The sequence below is a fragment of the Dasypus novemcinctus genome, chromosome 26 (assembly GCF_030445035.2).
Source record: "Dasypus novemcinctus isolate mDasNov1 chromosome 26, mDasNov1.1.hap2, whole genome shotgun sequence".
NCBI lineage: Eukaryota > Metazoa > Chordata > Mammalia > Cingulata > Dasypodidae > Dasypus > Dasypus novemcinctus.
In genome coordinates this window covers 39,012,876-39,019,425 of record NC_080698.1, presented here as the reverse complement: position 1 = coordinate 39,019,425, position 6,550 = coordinate 39,012,876, and the positions used below count along the sequence as shown (strand labels likewise).

General features: G+C 33.6%; 1 pseudogene; it reads left to right on the top strand.

Moving 5' to 3' along the window:
* Window positions 1–5,359: 5,359 nt before the first annotated feature.
* On the top strand, window positions 5,360–5,467 carry LOC111760531 (small nucleolar RNA SNORA44; annotated as a pseudogene).
* Window positions 5,468–6,550: the final 1,083 nt, after the last annotated feature.

The following is a 6,550-nucleotide window of genomic DNA, read 5'->3' as shown; positions in this document are numbered from 1 at the left end:
ATATGAATATGAGTATATTTTTAAAATCCCCTTCCTTTTCTCTTTAGTTTTCTATTATCTTTACCTTTTGTCTTGTATACAACCTTTCTGACAAAAAAAAGAAAAGCCTACCCTTTTGATGAACACTGTAATAACAAATCAGGGCTTTAAAATGACTTCAATATCAAACTATTGCTATTAGTGGTGTAAATGAAGCCATTTAACCTGTGTGATCCTTAGTGACAGCAACAATACAAAGACCATTCAGTTAAAATAGACTCTCAGATGTCCTCAAAAAAGTAAAAAGTGTATGAATCTTGACTCCTCATACAAATGAAAAATTGGTCAGCACACATTAATCTGAAAGAAACACTGTGAAACTTTTTAAAGAGCAGGTCTAGTTCTAATTCCAGGCTGCCCTCCAACTTAATAAATTATTTTACTTCGTTTCTATGAATGCTAAACTATTTCTTAAGAACAAGAGTCCCTTTCCAAAGGGAAAGAATTTTGGGTGGCTACAATTTCACATATTTCATTGAACGAGTTACAAGGGGTAGCTCATTAAATCTGAAGTTTTCTTAAAAATGTTGTACATATTTTAAAAAGTTAATTCAAAATTTATTTCCTGTTGTTTTATTTTTATGATTTTTGAGATGTGTTATATTTTCTTCAGATTGATTTTTAGCTTGTATAGATTCAAATTTTAGCTTTAGTTTTTCTATTCTCTGACATCTCATCAAATGAATTCATGACTTGTAAATACTAAAATCAACCAAGAAATCTATATTTATTTGGCTATTTACAGAGAAATTTCTATTTTAATAATAAAGTTATATTTTATTTCCAGTTTCTCTAGTGGACTTCCTTATTTTGAACATTCAAATTTTTCCCAGTGGATTTCTTTAATGTAAGATGCAACAATAATTTACCAAGCCCATTCAAGGAGAAAATGTTAAAAAAATAATTCTAAGGTAAGACAGATAATGTACCTCCCAGGAAAGCAAACCTATTAAGATAACAAGTTTAGTAGCTAGCTGAATTGGACTAACATAATCTGTTTTAAGAAGAAGTAGATGTAACATTTATTCTTTAAGAAGTACACTGATTGTTATCAAATTACAGAATGTTTCAAATTATTAGTGAACCAAAATTTATGAATAAAGACAATGTACACTAGGAAAAGTAAACTTGGAAGTCTAGAAAACCTTGTCTCATTAGTAAATGGTTATAAATTTTCAGTTGATAAATCATGGAATGAAAAAGTGCTGATTTAGGAGGGGTAAAAGAATTAGAGATAGAAATTAAGGAAATTTCTATGAATTTTACTTTAAAAAAAGTTTCTTTGCTGAAGAAAAGTAAATAAACATTGAAAGTGTCCCATTATTTATATATATATATGTAATTTGCATATATGTATTACGTATATATATATGTAATCTGCAGAAAATGGCAGATATTAATTGCCTCTGTCCAAAAAATTCCTCAATATGTTGCCTAGAAGTTATATACGTTACCTTCTTTGGGTCACTTTGCTGTATATGTCCATGCAGTTATTTCCCAATTTCAATAAAACTCATTTTCCAACAGGATATAATTGGACACACTGAATTTATAACAGTGAATACAATGAGAAATGTCACATTTTAATATAAAAGTTAACCTATATGCTATGACAAGTTCCCAATAAGGAACATGGGCTGTACTTCATAGGTGGAAACAATGCTTTAAAAAGCCTCTAGGGAAACTCTGAGGCATAAAGTATTACTTCTTGTCAGACTGGGGTCACAGGTAAATTTTGGAATCTTGGGGGAAGGTGGAAATCTCCTCTTATAAATATTGAAGGCAATTTTTTAAAGAAGATATAGGTATTTTCTGTTCTCAGAGAAAATGGATTAATAGGAGAATTTTATTAAAAGAAATAAAAAATTAATTTCTTGATGCTTACAGGATCATCATAGTCAGAGAGCTTTTGATTCAGTCACCATAGAACAAGGAGACTTGTGTGTGTTAACAACACTTTCCACAACTGTGTAGATAAAATTGGTCACATAGGCTAAAATATACATGGCCTAACTATTTTAGTTCATACACTATATAACATAGCCAGTGATTATGGGATTATCTTTGGAAACCATTCCTAAATTTGGGAAAATGATTCAAAGAAATAACATGTTATATATTCAAAATCTGATAAGATAATATAATTTAATGAATACTTTAAAGGAGAGAGCAGAGAAAGAAAAGCATTGAAGAAATAAATTCATATAAAAATCCCATTATGAGCATTAAGATTGTGAATTTTAAGGTTTCAAGAGGGGTGAAGAGCAAATTCTACAAATGTTAAAAAATTAAAAAAAAATAGATGCCATTTTGTGGATAGGTTGTCTCATATTCCACATTTTATTCATCTTTTGATCAGGACCAGTCTTCTTGCCCTCTGATAAAAGGCAGATAATTTACCATTGGTTTATGGATATTAGATAGTATGAGAATGAATCTCAGCCTTAAAGTCTACACCACTAAATGGCACAACTCCAGGAGGCAGTTTCATGCAACCCCCCCCCCCTTCGAGTACAGAGAGTACAATGTGAATGATAGCTTTGAATCTGGGCAACACAGTAAGCTCCCCTTGAAATACATTATATACATTACAGAATTTGGATAATATCACCTACCTGGCAGGAGGGTAAAGCATTGATTGGTAAAAGATGATAATTTCTCCTAAAAGAAAAGTATGAGATATCCACATCCATGCCCCCCCCCCACTCCTTATTTTTCTTTTCTTCTTAAGGACATAATGGGACAAAGGCTTTTACAGAGAAGTGAATACAACTGGAAGGAGATTGTAGCAGACATTTTGCAATTGTAAAATTAAAACATACAGAACTCTTGGAAAAGTTTACCTTCTTTGTTATCAGGTAGGAAGGCAATATATTCTATTCTCATGATGTGCTCCTGAGTGTCATGAAGTTTAAGAATTCATGAAGATTCTATGGACCAGAGAATATTTTACTCATGTCAGTCTTACCCCCAAGTTGTATAAAGACACTGATGTCAACCAAGGGTTATTTGGTATCATTATGATGACTATTTACATACCTACCCAGGTGAGAACCATGATAAATCATTAAATTTCTAAGTGAAATGGAGTTTACAGGCATCAGTGATAGAGTGTGAAGTAGAATTTCCAAAATTCTTATATCCAAAACCAAATGGTTTACATTCATAATCTGAAAACCTAATCTTAGAGTTTATATACAAGAAAGTATCTATTTCAGGAAGTTTAGGTTGCTTTGTAGATTCTCTTTCAACATTGTAATAGTTTCTAATAGCAAATTACTACTGGAAAACACTGAGCAATAAAAGTGATTTGAATCCCTTACTGAATTTTAAGTAGAATACCAGGAAAGAAAAAGATTTAATCAAATGCTCCTTTTTTTGTCAGAAATACACAAACCCTCACAAATAGTATCAGAGTATTTGAAACAGAAGCACCTGAATCAGTGATAAATTAGACATGTGGCTTGTTTTGGTATAAACCAAAAAGGATTATGTACAATAGCTATTACACGAACATAATTTGTCCATCAGGAAATAATTTAACTACCATCCACTTTATCAAGATACATTTCAGCATTATATTTTACCTAGTATTGGAAATAATATCTAGCAGGAAACCTTGTGGGCAGAGTAATACTTGTATGGAAGGTAAATCTAGTCCTGGTACTTATGGTTGTTTTGAATTGAAGCAATAGCAACCATTGATGTATAAATAGTTTGTCAGAATGTCATAAAAGAATCAATCTAGTTTTCTTCTGGAAGACAGGGGATCAAGAAGCAGATACTAAAAAAATGTATGCAATGCAATGACCTATAAATAATTATCCAGAAAAATAATTTAAATATATACTTTAAGTAATCTTCCCCAAGGATATCCTTGGTCACTTCATTTTATTTCCATTTTTCAACATTAAGATATTTTCTGTAGGATTTGTCTGATGTGATGAGAATACATAGTTGGCTAAATTGAAGCTGAGGAGTCTCAAGAGTGTTCATAAATAAATGTCCAACTTCATAATCAGAAAAATAGACTAGCATGTGGCATTAACTCCATAATTTCTCAGTGAGTGAAAAAAAATCAAGATAAATAATCTCTGAATGGCAATAAAGAGGATGGAAGCAAATGATATCAGATGACTTCTAAATGCTTGGGAGGTAAAAGAAATTGAATCCCATTATATGATCATTGCTAATGTACACAAGTGAGAGGAAGAGAATAGTACAGAACAAAGATAGTTGGATGAAGAAGGATGATCTAAGGCAAATACTGTTGAATTGGAAAAAAGTAAGGAAACAAGGTCATACATCTGCTGCTTAATAAATGAGAAGTGAATGAGGAAGAGCCATGACAGAAGACAACGGCAGAGCAAATGTGAATCAAACAAAGACAAATAATGATCAAGGATTGTTACTGAGAATGGCAGGTTGGATTAAGATAAATGATATAAGATACCAATCTTTAAGTGAAGTAGTAACAAAACAAAATCAGTGTTTCTAGATTTAAAAATAAGTAGCAAAGAACTATCCCACACAGAATTTTGATAAATATAGTTACAAAAGATCTATCTAGTGGCTGTTACTGTCTGTTGACTCAATATATATCCCTCTCTTATCTAGCCAGCCTTCTTCACCCAGGTTGGGCAGGAGGAGCCCTAATGCCCAAAGAAGACCCTCATATAAACATATGTTTATCTCCTAGTTATATAGAATGGTACTACCTGTACTATCCTTGGGAAAAGTGAGAGAAGGGAACTTGATTAATTTTCAGGGTATAGTTCTCATATAGGTTATAAGTTCCCATAGGCTATTTCTGTCTTCCACTGTATATAAAAATGGAAGTGTATTGCTCCAGTAAGATGATGGCCAATCATCTTAGAACCCTAAAGAAACCATCCTTAGGATAAGCCAAGTATAAGTATGGCAGAATATTTTTAAACAGAATTCATCATTAGTCACTGAATTAACCAACCCAGAGACATTCTGTACATTTGGACTTCCTGTTATGTGAGATAAACTTCTTTATTCTTTAAGGCATTTTGGATCTGTGTATTTTTGTTGCTGTTATTAATTATTGTGGGAACAATTCTAAATGATAAATTAGGTTTTGCCCCATCCCAAGCAAAACTATCATCTACTCCCAAAAAGATAAAGAAACATATTTATTTGGTCTTTGGGTAGCAGCTCTAAACAAAAATATAATTTTCCAAATCAATGCTTTTCTTTCAATTTCATAACAATCCTAAATTGTCTTGATTTAATTGGGCTGATTCTTTAAATTCTCTGGTATACACTGTGAAATCCATTACTGATATAAGATGGAAAAAATTGTTCCAAGGGATCTCCAACTGCATGCAAGAGCAACCTGGAGAGACTTTGACAGCCCAGGTCAGCAGAGTACCTGCAGCTGCCACTCGACTTTCCTTTAAAGTAAAAAAAAAAAAAAATTGTTTAGAAATGGTCAAGTTCTGATGAATGTGGGCTAGGTCATCATAGATATTAGGAAACTGTCGCTGTGTCTACTGGAAGCCAATCATCATCAGACAAAGTCTGTCTGTGAATGTTTGTCTATTGCACTAAATAACCAAAGTTACATAGTGAAAATAATTTCAGGAAAAGAAAGTATTTTCAGGATCATCTTTGTCTATATGGAACTCTCTATTTACTTAAAGAAATGAATCTCCATGTAGGCTGGATCAGGGAAAGTACCAGTAATCTTAAAACATTTATGTTAAAAATTCAAGCATTCTCTAAAAAGTTTCAGCAATATACCAGTAATATCATTTGCCATTGCCTTTAATTTTTTTAAAGATTTATTATTTATTTATTTATTTATTTATTTATTTATTTTTATTTCTCTCCCCTTCCCCCCCCCCCCCTTCCCACCAGTTGTCTGCTCTCTGTGTCCATTTTCTGTGTGTTCTTCTGTGACTGCTTCTATCCTTATCAGCAGCACTGGGAATCTGTGTTTCTCTTTGTTGTGTCAGCTCTCCCTGTGTGGCACCATTCTTGGGCAGGCTTCACTTCCTTTTGCGCTGGGTAGCTCTTCTTATAGGGTGCACTCCTTGTGCCTGGGGCTCCCCTACATGGGGGACACCCTTTAGTGGCAGGGCACTCCTCGCGCTCATCAGCACTGTGCATGCGCCAGCTCCACACGGGTCAAGGAGGCCCGGGGTTTGAATTGCGGACACCCTATCTTGGGCCAAGTCCATTTCCCTGTTGCCATTGTCTTTAACCACACCAACATCTGACTCCATTGAGGACTTTATTTAAACTTTCTTCTTCTTTGGCAGCAAGGTGAAAAAAAAAAACACGCCTGCTTAGAGATAGCAATTCTTGCTTGTGGTTCTGATTCTGTCACTTCCTAGAGGCATAAAAGTCAGGAAATCCAGCATTGTCCTACTCCTCTGGATGGGTATTAACTCCGGAAATGGGAGAGTTTAGGTGGGAGTGCAGATTCGATTTTTTGGTCCCCCCCTTTTTATTGAGTTTGGAGGAGATATTAGCTGACTTG